Source organism: Loxodonta africana, unplaced genomic scaffold, assembly GCF_030014295.1.
Source record: "Loxodonta africana isolate mLoxAfr1 unplaced genomic scaffold, mLoxAfr1.hap2 scaffold_201, whole genome shotgun sequence".
NCBI classification, from domain to species: Eukaryota; Metazoa; Chordata; class Mammalia; order Proboscidea; family Elephantidae; genus Loxodonta; species Loxodonta africana.
Genome location: NW_026974941.1, coordinates 308,332 through 327,498, shown reverse-complemented (window position 1 = coordinate 327,498; position 19,167 = coordinate 308,332). Strand labels below are relative to the sequence as shown.

The following is a 19,167-nucleotide window of genomic DNA, read 5'->3' as shown; positions in this document are numbered from 1 at the left end:
AAGTGACAGAGGGTCCACTCAACCCTCCAAAACCAGAGAGAAGAGGCATTCAATTGGCAAACCTGCCACACAGATTAAAAAAAAAAAAAAAAAAAAAAAAAACCTATGGGAAGAATGTACCTCCCATTTATTTTCCCCTTCTTTCTATACACCTGGTCCAGGCTGGCTTTCGCAATTGCCATGTCCCCTGGGCCAGAAGTAGAACCCATCATGTTCCCTGGGCCAGAAGTAGAACCCATCATGTGCCTTGAACCATTCTCCTAGCTTTGAAGAGGGAACAAATTAACAAAGAAGAAAAAATAATCTGCAAGCTCCCCTAAGCCAGGAACACAGGGCATTCACAGCTTCTTTGCCTAGGCACAGGCACAAGGGGTCTACAGGCTTTGAATACCTTTCACTCCTGAATAAAACTGTGTGGGCCCATTTCAGCAGTGTAAGCCCTCATTAACACAGTAAACGAAACCAAAACCAAACCCAGTGCTGTCGAGTCGATTCCAATTCATAGCAACCCTATAGGACAGAGTAGAACTGCCCCGTGGAGTTTCCAAGGAGCTCCTGGTGGATTTGAACTGCCGACCTCTTGGTTAGCAGCCATAGCACTTAACCACTATGCCACCAGTAGGGTATATACCTGAAGGCTAATTTCAACAGTACCAGCTATAAGGTGGAGTGGCGGGTTCATGACATTTGACACTGCTCTGTCCATTAAGCAGGGTCCTCACCTACCCACATCAGAGGCCTGAGGACTGGTTGCTGCACCCATTCCACTAAGCCACAAGCAATAGGGGCCCAAGAATAGGTGGTGCCTTCCAGTCCTTACAGCAAACAACATTTGGTGCCATAGTACAGCTGCAAAATCCACCCATCTATCCCTCTAGGGAACTTTCCTCTCAGATACTTAAGGGCAGCCATCAGCCCCCTACATTGCTCATCGCATGACCTTCTACTGCAGCCAGAGACCTGTGCCGACTCCAATCACCCTGCCTGTCTAGGGCTGTAGGTGAGAGCCTGCACTACACACTTGGTGATTAATTACCTGGACATCTGAGCTTCACCCATACAAGAAAAGTAAATGGACTCCTGGGCTCACATACCCAGTAACAGCTCTAACTGCCTGGTGACAGGACATGAGAGCTTCAAAGGCACCAATAATCAAACCAGCAAACACAAGAATCCTATTTGTGCATATCAAAACAAAAAACAAAACAAGAAGCTAGAACACGGTAAGCAAACATAAATAAATATAATAACTTGATGGCTTGGAGACAACAGTCAATATCAAATCACATAAAGCAGCAGACCATGATGGCTTCAGCAAGTGCACAAAACAATCAAGAAATCTGGAGGAAGATGATTTCTTCAGACATAGAATTCAAAGGATTAATACACAGAGCTCTTCAACAGATCAGGGAGGCGATCAGGCAAAATGCAGAACAAGCCAAGGAACACACAGATAAATCAATAGAGGAACTTAAGGAGGTTATTCAACAGCATAATTACTAATTTAACAGGCTGCAAGAAGCCATAGAGAGACAGCAAACAGAAATTTAAAAGATTAACAATAAAATTTCAGAACTAAACAACTCAATAGAAAGTCATAGGAGTGGAACTGAGGAAACGGAAGTCAGATTAGTGAGATTAAAGATAAAGCACTTGATACCAACATACTTGAGGAAAAATCAGATAAAAGAATTACAAAAAATGAAGAAACCCTAAGAACTACATGGAACTCTATCAAGAGGAATAACCAACGACTAACTGCAGTACCAGAAGAAGGGTGGGAACAAAAAATACAGGGAGAATTGTCAAATATTTGTTGACTTAAAACTTCCTTGATATCGTGAAAGATGAGGACATATTTATCCAAAGAGCTTATGTAACCCCACACAAGGTAGAGCCCAAAAGAAAGTCACCAAGACATATTATAATCAAACTTGCCCAAAACAAAGATAAACTGAGAATTTTAAGAGGGTCTAGGGATAAACAAAAAGTCACTTGCAAAGGAGAGTCAATAAGACTAAGCTCAGACTACTCAGCAGAAACCATGCAGACAAGAAAGCAATGGGATGACATATATAAAGCCTTGAAGGGAAAAAAAAAATCCAGCCAAGAATTGTATATCCAGAAAAACTGTTTCTCAGCTATGATGGTAAAATTAGGGCATTTGTAGATAAACAGAAGTTTAGGGAATTTGTAAAAATCAAACCAAAATTAAAAGAAATACAATGGGGAGTCCTCGTGTTAGAAAATCAATAATGTCAGATAACAACTGAAGACTAGAATATAGGAAAGAACAACCACATATCAACACATATAGGGAAATCACAAATAAATCAAAGCTGAATATAGGAAAACAGAGACATCATTAAGTAAAAGATGACAACATTAAAACAAAACGAGGGACTAAATAATGTAGTCATAGATCTTTTGTATGGAGAGGAAGTCAAGGCAATATAAAGAAATAAAAGATTGGTTTAAAATTAGAAAAATAGGAGTAAATATTAAGATAACCACAAAGGAATATAACAATCCTACATATCAAGATTAAAAAAAATCTTATCAAAATAAAAAAAGGGCAGGGCCAAGACAGCAGAATGGTTAGAGGCTTCCTGTGCTTCCTCTTACAACAAAGACCCAAAAAAACAAGTGAATCGATTATATATGACAATCTAGGAGCCATGAACATCAAATGCAAAGTTGAGAAATTGGACTAGGTGGCAGGGGGAAGGAGAGATGGTTAAAAAGCAGTGAGGAGTTGCCAGACATGAATTGGCAGGAACTGGCAGCCCACAGGTAGGATCCCCTGATGCCAGCTCAGTGAGGAAGGCAGTGGCATTTGGGACATGCTTTACTCATCAGACCAAGTGGTGGAGAGTTCACTCACACCTCCAGAATCAGTGAAAAGCGGTGCTCAATCAGCAAAAGATAAGTAGATGCGTCTAGCCTACTGTGCAGATAAAACAAACAAACAAAAAAACCTTTGGGAAAAATTTTCTCCCACTTACCTGTCCCCTTCCCACTCTGCACTGGGTCCAAGCCAGCTTCAGAGATTGCCACATCCCCTGGGCTGGAAGTAGGACCTATCATACACTCTGATCCATTTCCAGGCATTGGAGAGAAAACAATTTAACAAACAGGGAAAAAAATAATTTTCTGGCTCTCCTAACACAGGAAATCAGGGTAGAAACAGCTACTTTGCCTAGGCACAGGCATAAGGTTCCACAGACTTTGACTACCTTTCACCCCTCCATAGACCTGTGTGGGCCCATTTCAACAACATAGGCCCTCTTTAGCACGGTATAACAGGGTATATACCTGAAGTCTAACTTCAACTGTTTTAGCTATAGGGTGGAGAGGCAGGTTCATGACATTTGTCACGGCTCTTCCCATTAAGCTGGGTCCTCAACTACCAACTTCAAGGGCCTGGGGACTGGTTTCTCCACCCACTCCACCAAGCCACCCATGACAGGGATTCAAGAATAAGTGGTGACTCCCAGTCCTTACAGACAACAGCATTAGGTGCTGATAGTAAAGCTGCAAAACCCAACCACCTATGTGCTCTGCAGAACGGGAACAAGCTTTCATCACAAACACTCAGAGGCAGCTATGACCACCTGCCTTGCTCAGCGTGTGACCCCCTACTGCATCCAGATACCTGTGCCTACATGAATCACCCTTTCCCATCTAGTACTGCAGGTGAGAACCTGCACCAACACTTGGTGACTGACCACCTGAACACCTGACCTGTAACCATACAAGAAAAGTAAATGGATTCCTGGGCTCACATACTTTGTAAGAGCTCTAACCACCTGGTGACAGGATGTTAGAGCTTCAAAAGGACCAATAATCAAGCTACCTTACATGAGGAGCCTATCTGACCATAACAAAACAAAAAAGAATCTAGGACAAAATAAGCAAACATAAAATAAATACATACAATAAGTTATTGATGACTCAGAGACAACAGTCAATATCAAATCACATAAAGAGGCAGATCATGATGGCCTCAGCAAGCTCCCAAATCAAAGAATCAAGAAACCTTCCTGATCAAGATAACTCCTTGTAATTACCAGAGGTAGAATACAAAAGGTTAATATACAGAACTCTTCAAGATATCAGGGAGGAGATCAGGCAAAATGCAGAACAAGCCACGAAGCACAAGACAAACAATACAGTAACTTAAGAAAATTAGAGAAGAGCATAATGACAAATTTAATAGGCTGCAAGAATCCGTACAGAGAGAGCAAACAGAAATCCAGAAGATTGAAATTAAAATTTCAGAATTAGACAACTCATTAGAAAGTCATAGAAGCAGAACTGAGGCAATGGAAGTTAGAATTAGTGAGACTGAAGATAAAGCACTTGACACCAACTTACTTGAGAAAAATCAGACAAAAAAATAAAAAAAAGAAGAAACCCTAAGAATTGTGTGGGACTGTAACAAAAGGAATAACCTACCAATAACTGGTGTACCAGAATGGGGGGAGGGGTGGGGAGGGATAACAGGAAATACAGAGAGAATTGTTGAAGACTTGTTGCCAGAAAACTTCTCTGATATCATGAAAGATGAGAAGATATCTGTCCAAGATGCTCATCCAACCCCACACAAGGTAGATCCCAAAAGAAAGTCACCAAGAATATTATAATCAAACTTGCCAAAGCCAAAGATAAAGAGAGAATTTTAAGAGCAGCTAGGGATAAACAAAAAGTCACCTACAAAGGAGAGTCAATAAGACTCAGCTCGAACTACTCGGCAGAAACCATGCAGGCAAGAAGACAATGGGATGACATATACAGAGCCTTGAAGGAAAAAAAAATGCCATCCAAGAATTATATATACAGCAAAACTGTTTCTCATATATGATGGTGAAATTAGGACATTTCCAAATAAACAAAAGTTTAGGGAATTTGTAAAAACTGAACCAAAATTACAAGGAATACTAAACGGAGTCCTGTGGTTAGAAAATCAGTAACATCAGACAACAACCCAAGACTAGAACACAGGACAGCAACCAGATATCAATGCAGATAAGGAAATCACAAAAATAAATCAAATCTAAAACACTCAAAATAGGGAAACAGGAACATCATTAGGTAAAAAGTAACATTAAAACCAAAAAAAAAGAAGAGAATAAAAATGTAGTCCTAGATCTTTATACGGAGAAGAATTCCAGGCAATATGAAGAAATAAAAGGTTAAACTTAGAAAAATAGGGGTAAATATTAAGGTAACCACAAAGGAAACTAACAATCCTAAACATCAGAATAAAAAAAACAAGTAAAAGAGACTCAGCAAATACAAATCAACAAGAATGAAAAAGAGGAAAAGAAAATATATAAAGAAAAAGGACTCATCACCACAGAAAATTAAGTAGAAAAAAGAAACTGTCAACAACATGCACGCAAAAAAAGACACCAACATGACAGCACTAAACTCATACCTATCAATGATTATCCTTAATGTAAATGGACTAAATGCACCAATAAAGAGACAGAGAGTGGCAGAATGGATTTAAAAAAAACCCAAAATCCATCTATATGCTGTCTACAAGAGACACACCTTAGACTTAAAGAAACAAACAAGCTAAATATCAAAAGATGGAAAAAATATATATACCAAGGAAACAACAATCAAAAAAGAGCAGGAGCGACAATTTTTAATTTCTGACAAAATAGACTTTAAAGTAAAATCCACAACAAAGCTTACAGAAGGACTCTATATAATGATTAAAAGGTCAATACACCAGGAGGACATAGCCATAATAAATATTTACACACCCAAGTACAGGGCTCCAAAATACATAAAACAACTACGGTCACATAACAATGTGTGTATAAGTTTCTGTATGAGAAACTGACTTGAACTGTAAGCTTTCACTTAAAGCACAATAAAAAAAACTCACACCTATCAAAAATTATGCTGAATATAAATGGACTAAATGCATCAATAAAGAGACAGAGAGTGGTAGAATGGATAAAAAAAAAAAACACAATCCATCTATATGCTGCCTACAAGAGACACACCTTAGGCTTAAAGACACAAACTAAAACTCAAAGGAAGAAAAAAATACATACATATATGTATCAAGCAAACAACAATCAAAAAAGAGCAGGAATGGAGATATTAATCTCTGACAAAATAGACTTTAAAGTAAAATCACCACAAAGGATAAGAAAGGACACTATATAATGATTAAAGGCTCAATACACCAGGAGAACATAACCACAGTAAATATTTATGCACCCTATGATAGGGCTCCAAAATATATAAAGGAAACTCTAACACATTGAAAAGAGAAATAGAGAGCTCCACAGTAATAGTAGGAGACTTCAACACACCACTGTCGATGAAGGACGGAACATTCAGACAGAAGCTCAATAAAGACATGGAAGATTTAAATGCCACAATCAACCAACTTAATCTCATAGACATATACAGAACGCTCCACACAATAGCAGCCAAGCATACTTTCTTCTCCAATGCACATGGAACATTCTCCAGAATAGACCACATATTAGGTCATATAAGCTGTAACAGAATACAAAACATTAAAATATTACAAAGCAACTTTCTGACCATAAAGCCATAAAATTAGAAATCGATAACAGAAAAAGCAAGGAAAAAAAAAAAATCAAACACATGGAAACTGAACAACACCTTGCTCAAAAATACCAGTTTATAGAAGAAATAGTGTGGAAAAAGAAATGCGCAGAATCCAATGAGAATGAAAACACATCTTACCAGAACAATTGGGACACAACAAAAACAGTGCCCCGATGTCCATTTATAGCAATAAATGCACACATCCAAAAAGAAAAGTCCAAAATCAAAGAATTAACTCAAGAACTCTAGCAAATAGAAAGAGAGCAGTAAAAGAAGCCCTCAGTCACAAGAAAGTAAATGATAAAAATTGGACCAGAATTAAATGAAATAGAGAATAGAAAAACAATAGAAAGAGTTAACAAAACTAAAAGCTGGTTCTTTGAAACGATCAACAAAATTGATAAACCAATGACCAAATTGACAAAAAAACTCACGAGGAACTGTATAACCAGTAAAAGAAATGAGATGGGCTATATCACAACAGACCCAACTGAAATTAAAAGAATCATAACAGAATACTATGAAAAATTGTACTTCAACAATTTTGAAAACCTAGAGGAAATGGACAAATTTCTAGAAACATACTACCTACTAAACTAACAGAAACAGAGGTAGAACAACTAAATAAACCTATAACAAAAGAAGAGGTTGAAAAGGTAATTAAAAACTCCCAAGAAAAAAAAAAAAAAAGCCCTCTCCCTGACAGTTTCACTAGAGAATTCTACCAAATTGTCTGAGAAGTAACACCACTACTACTAAAGATATTTCAGAGCATACAACAGAATGAAATACTCCAAAACTCACCCAGCATAACCCTGATAATGATACCAGGTAAAGACATCACAAAAAATTAAATTACAGACCAATATCTCTCATGAACTTAGACACAAAATCCTCTACAAAATTCTGGCCAATAGAGTTCAACAACATATCAAAAAAGAATAATTCATAATGACCAAGTGGGATTCATACCAGTTATGCAGGGATGGTTTAACATTAGAAAAACAATCAATGTAATCTATCACATAAATAAAACTAAAGACAAGAACAGTGTGACCTTTAGTAAGATGCAGAAAAGGCATTTGACAAAGTCTAACACCCATTCATGATAAGACCTCTCAGCAATATGGAAACAGAAGTGAAATTCTTCCCCATAATAAAGGGCATTTATATAAAGTCAACAGCCACCATCACCTTAAATGGAGAGAGCCTGAAAGCATTCCCCTTGAGAATGGGACCCAAACAGGATGCCCTTTATCACCACTCTTATTCAACATTGTGCTGGAGGCCCTAGCAATTAGGCTAGAAAAAGAAATAAAGGGCATCCACATTGGTAAGAAAGAGATAAAAGTGTCTGCATTTCAGATGATGTGCTCTTATACACAGAAAACCCCCAAAGAATCCACCAGAAAACTACTGGAACTAATAGAAGATTTCAGCAAAGTATCAATACAAGATAAACATACAAAAATCAGTTGGATTCCTAAACTCCAACAAAGAGAACTTCAAAGAGGAAATCACCAAATCAGTTGTCATTTACAATAGTCTCCGAGAAGATAAAATACTTAGGAATATATCTAACCACAGATGTAAAACACCTATACAAAGAAAACTACAAGACACTACTGCAAGATATCAAAAGAAGACATTCTGACAGCTAACAGATACATGAGGAAATGATCATGATCATTAGCTATTAGAGAAATGCAAATCAAAACTACAATGAGATACCATCTCACCACAACAAGGCTAGCATTAATCCAGAAAACACACACACAAAAAAACAAATGTTGGAGAGGTTTCTGAGAGACTGAGATACTTATACACCGCTGGTGGGAATGTAAAATTGTACAACTACTTTGGAAATCAATTGGGCACTTCCTTAAAAAGCTAGAAATTGAACTATCATATGATACAGCCATCCCACTCCTTGGAATATATCCTAGAGAAATAAGAGCTCTCACATGAATAGATATATGCACACCTATATGTACTGCGAAAACGCTGGTGCCATAGGAAACCCTGGTGGCATAGTGGCTAAGTGCTATGGCTCCTAACCAAAAGGTCGGCAGTTTGAACCCACCAGGTGCTCCTTGGAAACTCTACGGGGCAGTTCTACTCTGTGCTATAGGGTCGCTATGAGTCGGAATAGACTCGACGGCAGTGGTGGGTATATGCATTGCACGGCGAAAAGATTGAAGTTGTCAAGGGCTTCATTTTACTTGTATTCACAAGCAACACCCATGGAAGCAGCAGTCAAGAAATCAAAAGACACATTGCATTGGACAAATCTGCTACAAAGAACCTCTTTAAAGTGTTGAAGAGCAAAGGTGTCACTTTGAAGACTAAAGGTGTGCCTGGCCCAAGCCATGATATTTTCAATGGCATCATATGCATGTGAAAGCTGGACAATGAATAAGGAAGACTGAATAAGAGTTGACGCCTTTGAATTGTGGTGTTGGTGAAGAATATTGAATATACCATGGACTGCCAGAAGAACTAACCAATCTGTCTTGAAAGAAGTACAAACAAAATGCTCCTTAGAAGTAAGGATGGCGAGACTCCGTCTTACACACTTTGGACATGTTGTCAGGGGGGATCAGTCTCTAGAGAAGGACATCATGCTTGGTAAAATACAGGGTCAGCAGAAAAGAAGAAGACCCTCAAACAGATGGGTTGACACAGTGGCTGCAACAATGGGCTCAAGCGTGACAATGATTGTAAGGATGGCACAGGACCGGGCAGTGTTTTGTTCTGTTGTACGTAATAAGGATGCTATGAGTCGGAACCAACTCAAGTGCACCTAACAACAACAGCAACAACATGTTCATTGCAGCACTGTTCACAATAGCAAGAAGATGGAAACAACCTAGGTGCCCATCAACAGTCAAATGCATAAACAAATTATAGAATATAATACAATGTGTGTATAAATTTTTGTATGAGAAACTAACTTGAACTGTAACTTCCACTTAAAGCACACACACACACACACACACACACACATGTCTAATTTACACTGCAAGTTCTGGCCTCATTACATCTACCCATTTCATACTACTCACCAATTTACTCCTTGAACTTTTGTGACTATGCTGGGTGTGTCCCCATCTCAGGGAATTCTCACTCATTCTTTGCTTTTCCAAGAACACTCATCCCCAGATATCTACTTGAATCTTTTCCTTGGATCCTTTTAGTTTTTGACAAATGTCTCATTCTTTGTTCTTCTTTCTCTGTTTTCCCTATTCCAGTTTTCCACTTAGTTTTTCTTCACAGCAATTAATACTTTTTGGTATACTGTCAAATTTACACAAAGAAATGTAAATTCATGACAGCAGAGATTTATGTCAGTTTTATCTTGTTTCATCCCATTTCACCAGTGCCTATGACAGTGTCACATACACAGTTAAAGCATTAAAGCCTTCGTTTAATGAATGAATAAATAAGTGGATGTATGCACTTTCCTCTACATTATAGTTTGTTTGTCACATATATTTTCCTGATACTATGTATTATATGGTAAATTATATTTCATATTCATTTTATTTCAGAATAAAGTGTTGAAAATATTTGTTATGACATAGGAGCATTGTGTTGACAGGGATTAATTCTATTGCTTTAGAAGACAAATAAAGCTGATAATTCCAAACATTCTCTAGCTTCACACTGCAAATACATCCAGTTCCAATAACCGTGCTTTAACTATTTCTCAAAAGAGGGGAAATCAAGACATTCTTCCATTTATTTATTTTGTAAACATTTATTGGAGCTTATACAGTAGGCTAGTCAAGGCTTGCTGTTGAGTCTCAAACTATAAAAGCTTCCTGAAGTCATATTTTCTATACAAATATCCATTATCCCAGCAGTCTTCTCATGGCCCTTATGACCGCCTTGTTCCTAAGATTGTAGATAAATGGGTTCAGAAGAGTTGTGATAATGCTGTAAAATATTGCCACCACCTTTTCCTCCTTAGGGTAATGCAAGGAGTGTGGTCTTGTATAGGTGGAGAGAGCAGTCCCATAGGAAGCCAAAAGGGCCAAAAATGATAGTATCAGAATGATAAGACTGCTAAATAGGACAGTATACTCATACTGGGAGATGTCCCGGTGCACCAAAGATATTAGAGATGGAACTTCACAGAAAAAGTGGTTAATGAGCCAAGATCTACATAACGGAAGTTGAAATACATGCAATGTATGTGTTTAAGAATTCCTAAAACTACTGGCCTATATACACATGACCATGAACAAACAGATCATCTTGCTCATAAGAACAGGATAATGTAGGGGATGACAGATGGCTATGTTTCGATCATAAGGCATAAAACCAAGAAGAGCTTCAGTTCCACTGAGAGTCAAAACTACAAAGGTTTGAATCTCACAACTTAAAAAAGTAATGGATTTACTATTTGACAGAAAATTTGCTGCCATCTTGGGTACCATGGTGGAGATGTACATCAAGCCAATGAAGGAGAGCTGGCTGAAGAGGAAGGACATGGGAGCGTGGAGTCAGGTGTCCAGTCGGATGAGGTGGATCAGTATGATGTTCCCCATCAAAGTCACTGAGAAGAGGCCTGCAATGGCAACAAAGAGGACAGTGTTCATTTGGCCATATGGGAAAATACCAAGAAGTATAAACTCTGCTCCTAAATTTTGATTTTCTGTCTTCATGCTTACATCAAAATAAAGCAGACAATATCTAAAAATTCCATGTAATAACAGTGACTATCCTTCCAGAGAAAATAAAATGATTACTAAATACGGTAGAATTTGCTTGTGTTACCTTAGGAGGCTATTTCTTTCCCTATTTTTATACACAGACTCTGTGTCTGTTGAGCAATGGCCATTTTGGAAATAAAAAAAAAAGGTTTATTTATTTCTTCATTTTTTACTGGTTACAGAATAAATTTTTTTTTATGGGAATAAAACATTTAGATGATTTGTCAAAGTAAGCTATTTCTCCCCTTGTAAACATCTTCGAGATGATAGGCTGGAGATATGTTCATTGTTACAAAAAAAGAATCTTTCACTCAATTCATTCATATAAATAATTTAGCATGGCAGTGATGGCCAAATGTGGTATAATATTCTTACAATATTTTTCGGTTTTGAAATTATATTGGATATAAATTATGATAAAAGTTATATTAACATTTGTATGTCAGGAATATTATAGCTCTTAAAATGAATTGGTGGTTATTTTTATAATACCTGTAAGTGTAGATGGGAATACATAACCCAGGCAAAAACAAAAAATATGCCAGACCTTACGGAGAGCTGGAGAATGAATCATTAAAACGTATGTTAACAATTATTAATCTAAGTTTAACTTAAGGAGCAAGTCAAGAAGGGCATTTTGAATTTGATTTGGTCCTTTTATATTAATAGGGGAAATTTACATTTAAACTATACTTGGAAAAAAAGGCAGTTAGTAAAAGTTTATCACTTGCTCCTCAATCAAGATATGGAATCAAAAGACTACTGAACGCCTTGTTAAAATTTGAAAATTTTAGATAATTCTTAATACAAAAATATTGCAGAACAAATTTGAAGAATTGAAAATATTTTCAATAACAGGTAGCCAACTTTAATATAAAATCTGACAAATAAGAAAATTAACTGACAGTAACAACTGTTTATTATATGCATGCAAATACTAACACAATTCTGGAATATATGATCCAACGATCTATCATAAATTTACATTTATTGTTAACCTGAATATCCTCGGTGCAAGATGCAGTCACTGAAGCTAAGCCTCACATCAGCAAATCAAAACCTAACAAAGTGTACATTCTGTCAATGCCTGACCTTCCCAGAAGCCAAAATGTCATCTAACCAATTAGGACTTGCCTGTTGAGCTTAACCTGGTTCAAAATGTTCCATTAATCCCATCCCCATCACCAGAACTGTTAAAAAATAAAATTTCTACAAGATTAAATTTGTATATGAATTTTAAGCTGTATTTGCTCTTCATTAACTGGAAAGGTCTTGTCTGAAACTGCCTATTCAAGTGCTGCAAATAAGGTTTATGAGTTCATATGTGAGTTTAATCTAGGAAAAAAATTATTTTTTACACTATAGTCAGCCAAGTTGGTATAAACTAAGGCACATTTGACTGTATATAAGAAAGATAATATACACATTTTACATATTCCAAAAAGTATTTGATGCTATCGAACATGCATTCTTCCTTATAGGCCTCACTCAAAAAACAAAACAGCAAACACAATGATATAAAATAAAGATGGATGCTTGTTTAACTCAAAAAAAATTTATTCTAACATCATTATTATTTTGTTTACAACGTTCTCACCCATAAATAGGATAGAACAAATAAAATAACAATAACACAAAAAAGAAAAAGTAGTTTATCTATGGGAAAGCCTTATTGCTTTTGCAATTCTGATAAAAGAAAAATACTTAACTCACTAAATGTATTAAAAAAATTGATTCTATAAATTATAATTTACAAAATTAGTAACATTCCAATACATTAGGATAATATTTTAATATTCTTAATATTTTTCACTTTACTAATAATAATATTGTTGTTGTTAGGAGCCTTTGAGTCAATTTTGACTCATAACGACCCTATGTACAACAGAACAAAACACTGCTTGGTCCTGTGCCATCCTTACAACCATTGCTAAGTTTGAGCCCATTGTTAAAGCCAATGAGTCAGTCCATCTTGTTGAGGGTCATCCTCCTCTTTGCTGACCCTCTACTAATAACAGTATTCCATGATAATAAAATATTATTTAAATATGATTATACTAAAAACTGGCTTATGCTTTAAAAATATCAAATACAACCACCAAGAGAGCATGTAACTAAAAGGACAAAATAAATATCATTACAAACTCCTTCTTTGTAAAACAATTCAAGCAAACGCAATCTAAATTTCAAAGTTATATATTTCAGATCATGCTGCATTTTTTAAATAAAATCCTGAAAGAAAACGATCAAGTTAAAAATAAAAATAATAAAAATATGTTGATAAGAGAACAAAGAGGAGGAAATACAACATATAAGATTTTATAGACATAAAAGTAATAAAAGAGTGTGATAATTGGGCAACATAGAGAAATAAGACATTAAGAATATGATAGCTGTAGAAGTTATAAGGAACTTTGATGACAGCGTAGAGATTAAAGTGTTGGGCTGCTAACCAAAATGTCGGAGGTGGCTCGAACTCACCTACAGCTCTACAGGAGAAAGATGTAGCATTCTGCTCCTGTAAAGACTCACAACCTTGGAAATCCTATTGGGCAGTTCTACCCTGTCCTATAGGGTCACTGTCAGTTGTGATTGACTCCATGGCAGTGGGTTAATAGAAGTTACAAAATATAATAAATTATTATATGATGATACATCATCAATGAAGTATATACACTACCCATTGCTATCAAGTTAATTTCAATTCATACTGACCCCCTGAGGACTGAGTAGAACTGCCTCAGAGGCTTTCCAATGCTGTAATCTGTATGAAAGGGGCCCTGGTTTGCAGTCATTAAGCATTTTGGTGCTACCAGAAAGTTTGGTGGCTCAAACCTACAGAGCACTTCATAGGAGAATGTTGTGGCAGTTTGCTCCCTTAAAGATTTACAGGCTTAAAACCCTATGGGGCAGTTCTACTCTGTCCTACATTTACACTATGATTTGGAATCTACTCAATGGCAGTGGGTTAATCTTTATAGAAGCAGACTGCCACATCTTTCTCCCTGGAAGCACGTGATAGGTTCCAACTCCCCACCTTTGGGTTAGCAATCCAGCATTTAACCACTGTGCAATGAGGCCTTCTTCAATAAAATACACAGGGAAGTCTGGTCTTTTTTTGTGAATTTGATCATTAGTTCTACATTTTCTCCCACTCTATCACTACCCTCTGTTGCAATCCCAGTCAGAACAGAACTCTGCAGACTATGGCCCTGGACACACTTCTAACTAAGAAAAGAAGCCACTCCAGAAGTTTACCTTTTAGCCAAAGATTAGACAGGTCTATAAAACAAACAGTAACACATGTAAGGAATGCGCTTCTTCGTTCAATCAAGTAAATGACACCAAATGGGCTTCACCTGCCCCAAAACAAAGAGGAGAAGCCAGGGACAGACAGGAAAACTAGAAGAATGGAACCTGAGAAAGTGGGGTGAAAAGGGAAAGGTGGGAGTGCTGACACAATGCTGGATTGCAACCAATGCCACAAAACAATTTGTGTATACATTTTTGAATGAGAAACTACATATATATATATATATATGAAAAATGTTTTTAAAAATGGGAACATTAGCAACAATTCTCAAACTATTGAAATACTCATTTCATCTTGTGTGGATCATTTACATTTTATAATTTTGATAACAAAAAATCTAATGCAACAAATTATAAATCTGAACAGGAACCTGAAGGAAATTCTTAGAGCAAGTTAAGAAAAAAATTTAATATCACAAATAAAAAATAATTTGCCAAACAGTAATAATAATGATAAAAAGAGTTTACTAAAAGGGAAAATGTACAAATAGATGATGCATCCAAAATGAAAGAGAAGAGAGGTGGGGCCAAGGTGGAATAGCCAGATGCTTCTGGAGATCCCTCTCAGAACAAAGACCCAAAAATCGAGTGAAATGATTACATTTATGACAAGCTAGGAGCACTGAACATCAAAGGTGAAGTTAGAAAATTGACTAAGTGGCAGGGGGAGAGTGAGACTTTCAGAAGTGGAGAGGAGTTGCCACTCCTGAATCACTGGGATCCCTTAGGCACCATTCCCAGAAGCGGATGTGATGGGCTGGTGGTAGCATTGAGCTGCAGTTTCCTCAGAAAGAAACAGTCAGCAGCACAGCCTACTCACAACCTCCGGAGCCAGAGAAGAACGGTGCTCAAGGCAAAAGCTAAGTAGTTGCCTATGTTTTACCTGGCCCCTGCCCCCAAGCTGGCTTCAGTAGCTGTAGATTTCTCTGGGCCTAAGATAGGCCCATTTGAGTGCCCTGAGCCATGCTCCTGGATTTGGAGAAGGAATAATTCACAACAGGGGGAAAAGATAATTTGCCAGCTCCACTAACACAGGGAGTTCAGAACAGAAGTGGCTCCTGTCCAGGCATAAAAGGTAAGCAGACATTTCACTTCTGCATGGACCCATGTGGGCCTGCTTCAGGAGAACAGGCCCTTGTTGACAGACTACAATTGTTTCTGCCGTGTGGCGGAGAAGTGGGTGTTTGATGTTTGACATAGCTTTGCCTATTAAACAGGATCCTTGCCTACTCATATCAGGGGCCTAAGGACTGGTGGCTCCTCCCAGGTCACCCAGCCACCCGTGACAGGGGTCCAAGGGCCTCCCAGTAATTACTAGCAAAACCATTGGGTGCTCATGGTCCGTCTGCAGAACCCACCCACCTGCATGCTCTAGGGAACAAGGGTGAGTTTTCCTCAGAGACACTCGGGGGATGTTTTTCAGCCCTCTGCTTATTCAGAGCATGGCCTCCTGCTGCAATCAGATACCAGTACCTGCACCAAACACCCCTGCCCTTCTAAGACTGTAGTGCAGAGCTTGTACCACACACTTGATGACCAGCTACCTGGACACCTGAGCTGAATCCACACAGGAAAAGTGAATGAACTCATGAGCTCATATACCTGATAACAGCTCTAGCCATCTGGTAACAGGACGTCAGAGCCCCAAAGGCAAAAATAGTCAACCTAGTTCACTCAAGCAACCCACATGGGCATATTAAAAAAAAAGTGAGAAACTAGGATACAGTAAGAAAACATAAAATAAACTAATACAATAACTTATAGATGGCTCGGAGACAACAGTCAATATCAAACCACATAAAGAATCAGGCCATGATTGCTAGAACAAACTCTCAAAACAAAGAATCAAAGGATCTTCTGGATGAAGGTGCCTTCCTGGAATTACCAGATGCAGAATTAAAAAGATTAGTATACAGAACTCTTCAAGACATAAGGAAGGAGATCAGGCAATACGCAGAACAAGCCAAGAAGCACACACATAAAACAGTTGAAGAAATTAAAAAGGTTCTTCAAGAACATTATGAAAAATTTAATAAGCAGCAAGAATCCATAGAGAGACACCAATCAGAAACTCAGAAGATTAACAAAAAAATTACAGAATTAGACAACTCAATAGAAAGTCAGAGGAGCAGAATGGAGCAAGTGGAAGGCAGAATTGGGGACCTAGAAGGTAAAGCACTTGGCACCAATACATTTCAAGAAAAATAAGATAACAAATTTTTTAAAAAATGAATAAGCCTTAAGAATCATGTGTGATTCTATCAATAACCTGTGAGTAATCAGAGTACCAGAACAGAGAGGGAAAACTGAAAAAAGAGAGAGAACTGTTGAAGATTTGTAGGCAGAAAACTTCCCTGATATCATGAAAGATGAGAAGGTGTTAATCCAAGATACTCACAGAACTCCACGTAAAGTAGATTATAAAAGAAATTCACCAAAACATATTATAATCAAACTTGCCAAAACCAAAGATAAAGAGAGAATTATAAGAGCAGCTAGGGATAGATGAAAATCACCTACAAAGGAGATAAAGGAGAGTCAATAAGAATAAGCTCAGACAACTCGGCGGAAACCATGCAGGCAAGAAGGAAATGGGATGACTTATACATACAATTGAAGGAAAAAAACTGCCAGCCAAGAAACATATATCCATCAAAAGTGTCCCTCAAAAATGAAGGTGAAATTAGGACATTTCCAGATAAACAGAAGTTTAGGGATTTCATAAAAACCAAACTAAAACTACAAGAAATGCTAAAGGGGGTTCTTTGGTTAGAAAATCAATAGTATCAGGTATCAACCCAAGACTAGAACATGTTAACCTAGACAGGAAAATCACATGAATAAATCAAGATTTAAAAAAAGGCTCAAAACAGGGAAATAGTGATTTCATTATGGAAAAAAGACCACATTAAAATAATAAAGAGGGACTAAGAAATTTAATCATACATCTCTCATATGGAGAGGAAGGGAAGGCGATGTAAAGAAATAAAAGTTAGGTTTAAATTTAGAAAAATAGGGGTAAATATTAAGGTAACCACAAAGGAGACTAACCTACTTATCAAAGTAAAATACAAGAAAAAAAAAATAGAAACTCAGGAGGAAAAAAAAAAATTCAATAACAACAAATAAGTGGAAAAGACAACATATAAACTACTCAGCACAAAAAATTAAGTGGGAAAAAGAAACCGTCAACAACACACAAAAGAAGACATCAAAATGATAGCACTATATTCATACCTATCCATAATTACGCTGAATGTTAATGGAATAAATGCACCAATAAAGAGACAGGGAGTGGCAGAATGGATTAAAAAAACACGATCCATCTATATGCTGCCTACAAGAGACACACTTTAGGCTTAGAGACACAAACCAACTAAGACTCAAAGGACGGAAAAAAATATATCAAGCAAATAATCAAAAAAGAGGAGTGGTGGCAATATTAATTGCAGACAAAATAAACTTTAAAGTTAAATCCACCATAAACAATAAGGTAGGACACTGTATATTGATTAAAGGGACAATATACCAAGAGGATATAACCATAGTAAATATTTATGCACCCAATTACAGGTCTGCAAGATACATGAAAAACTCTAACAGCGTTGAAAAGTTAGATAGACAGCTCCACAATTATAGTAGGAGAACTCAACACTCCACCTTCAGTGTAGGACAGGACATCTAGAAAGAAGCTCGATAAAGACATGGAAGATCTAAATGCCAAAATCAACCAACTCGACCTTATAGACATATACAGAACACTCCACTCAACAGCACCCAAGTATACCTTCTTTTCTAGCGCACATGGAACATTCTCTAGAATAGACCACATATTAGGTCATAAAGCAAGCCTTAGCAGAATGCAAAATAGCAAAACATTACAAAGCATCTTCTCTGACCATAAGGCCATAAAAGTAGAAACCAACAACAGAAAAAGCAGAGAAAATAAATCACACACCTGGAAACTGAACAATACACTGTTCAAAAAAGACTGGGTTCTAGAAGACATCAAGGATGGAAAAAAGAAATTCATAGAATCCAATGAGAATGAAAACACTTCCTATCAAAACCTTTGAGACACGGCGAAAGCAGTGGTCAGAAGTCAATTTATACCAATAAATGCACGCATACAAAAAGAAGAAAGGGTCAAAATCAAAGAATTACCACTACAACTTAAACAAATAGAGCAACAAAAGTAACGCTCAGGCACCAGAAGAAAGCAAATAATAAAAATTAGAGCAGAATTTAATGAAATAGAAAACAGAAAAACAATTCAAAGACTTAACAAGACCAAAAGTTGGTTCTTTGAAAAAATTAACAAAATTGATAAACCACTGGCCAAACTGCCAAAAGAAAAACAGGAGAGGAAGCAAATAACCAGAATAAGAAATGAGATGGGCAATATTAGGACAGATCCAACTGAAATTAAAAGAATCATATCAGATTACTATGAAAAATTGTACCCTAACAAATTTGAAAACCTAGAAGAAATGGGTGAATTCCTAGAAACACAATACCTACCTAAACTAACACG

General features: G+C 37.0%; 1 pseudogene; it reads right to left on the bottom strand.

Annotated features, from left to right (window-relative positions):
• Positions 1-481: 481 nt before the first annotated feature.
• LOC135229320 (olfactory receptor 2AK2-like) lies at positions 482-11,402 on the bottom strand (annotated as a pseudogene).
• Between the last annotated feature and the right edge of the window lie 7,765 nt (positions 11,403-19,167).